Source organism: Aplysia californica, unplaced genomic scaffold (assembly GCF_000002075.1).
Source record: "Aplysia californica isolate F4 #8 unplaced genomic scaffold, AplCal3.0 scaffold01260, whole genome shotgun sequence".
NCBI lineage: Eukaryota > Metazoa > Mollusca > Gastropoda > Aplysiida > Aplysiidae > Aplysia > Aplysia californica.
Window position 1 is genome coordinate 86,428 of NW_004798530.1, and position 1,965 is coordinate 88,392.

At 40.9% G+C, this 1,965-nt stretch overlaps 1 protein-coding gene across 1 annotated transcript in view; it reads left to right on the forward strand.

The window, feature by feature from the left end:
* LOC101845440 overlaps positions 1 to 1,965 on the forward strand; it is a 53,848-nt gene that overhangs the window by 12,842 nt on the left and 39,041 nt on the right. The gene's annotated exons all lie outside the window — the stretch shown is intronic.

A 1,965-nucleotide genomic window follows, 5' to 3' on the forward strand; every position in this document is an offset into this window, starting at 1 on the left:
GTGTATAAATCAATGCATGTATGCGTTAGGTATGTTTTTGAGTGTTCTGTGTGTGTGTGTGTGTGTGTGTGTGTGTGTGTGTGTGTTATGTGTTTGTGTATGTGAGTGAGTGAGTGTGTGTGTGTGTGTGTGTGTGTGTGTGTGTGTGTGTGTGCGCGTGCGCGCGTGTGCGTGTGTGTGCGCCTTAGTGTATAAATCAATGCATGTATGTGTTAGGAATGTTTTTGTGTTTTGTGAGTCTCTCTCTCTCTCTCTCTCTCTCTCTCTCTCTCTCTCTCTCTCTCTCTCTTCTTTATTTTTCTAACTCCTTTGAAATCTGTCTTGCAGTATGTGTTATAACAAATTATAGCGTAAAAAGGTACACATCTAACTAACACGGGCTTGCTTTTGAAACTGTTGAGCATATCCGCATTGTGCAGTAGTGTGCAGCAATGTGTACTTCTATGAAAGCCAGGTGAGCTAAGTGAGCTATGTGTGACATCGTGCTGAAATCAACCGCTCGTCAATATAGTGAAACCGAAGAGACTGGCTTTTCCCCGCCCGTTGGACTATTTGTATCGATTTTTATTCGGCTGAGCACCTTTTATGTCCTTTTAGAAACTTATTTCTGAATGGATTTTTACTTTTTTTAAAGCAATTATGAAGGGAACAAAAGAATTTTAATGAAATTTTGCAGTTTTCATGGACACTCAAGCTTTGGAAGTTAGCAAATTTTGGTGGCTATTTTCTTACTAGCTTAACCATTGACACCAGGTGACTTCCACCTCCTTCAATTGCAAATATCTCGATTTCTTTCCAAAAAAGTTGCGTACATCATTGTCCATCAAAAGCAAGTCAAATGAACAAGCTTTAAGATGGTACCAATAACTCCTAATACTCCAAAATTGACGAGCGCCTGATTCCACTGTGTCGTGACAAATATGCTTGGGGACACGTGGTTCAGATGGGGCTTTTGATTTATGCCCAGACTCACATCTTCAGAGTTTTGGGCTGGGTTCGTGAAAACTGATGATTTACCCCTCACCTATATTTTGTGCGGGCATGTACCAGTAAATCTGTCGGGAGTGTGAAATTTATTTATTGAAACTGTCTGTGTGAGTCAACGTTTTCCTGTTTCAGCTTCTTTTATATCTCGTAATAATGTTTTTTAAAACGTTTTCTTGTCTGTAGCTGCCCCTGCGGGCCCAATTCAGGACGCTGTTTTATTAAATAGCATGTTTTTGATTACGGGATGTACATTTTGAATTAAGGTAGGCCTAAGTGTTTTCTTTTGGTTGTGCTTGTTGCTGCTTTTAAAGTAGGTGTCGTTGTTGTTGTTGTTGCTGTTGCTGTTGCTGTTGTTGTTGTTTTTGTTGTTGTTCTGTTGTTGTTGTTTTTAGTGGTGGTGGTGGTGGTGGTGTTATTGCTGTTGTTGTCGTTATGACTGTTGTAATTATTGTCGGGTGTTTGAGGCAACAATACTTAATAAATCAGACTCTGTCACTTGGGTTTCGGCTCATATCTTTACCGGGAGCACTAAATTACACATGTTCATAAATAAATAGATACTGGTAGATTTAAGTTGGTAAAAAATAAAAGGTTTATAGATAATGCATAAGTAATTAGCTGGAATTGGCATAAACATGTACATGTACTTTCAAGCTAACAATTTCCCAACGACTGATGAGCGAGTCTTCTCATGATCGCAAGGGTCGGCGGTGGTGTAGTGGCTAAGCACTTTGCCTTCAAATGCAGAAAACGTTAGTTCGTTTCCTTTATCAAGTACCAATTATATCTCCGTCTGTCTCCTGAGACGTGGTCTCTGTTTTAGCCCGAGTTGGCCCTGCCAGACAGGGTCGAGGCAGCCCGCCTTCTAAAAGATTTAAATTGTGAGGGGGGCTCTCGTGGCCTAGAGGTTAAGGTGTTGGCCTCTCATTCAAAGGTCCCGGGTTCGAATCCGGGTAGCGACCGAAAAATGTTCTTCTC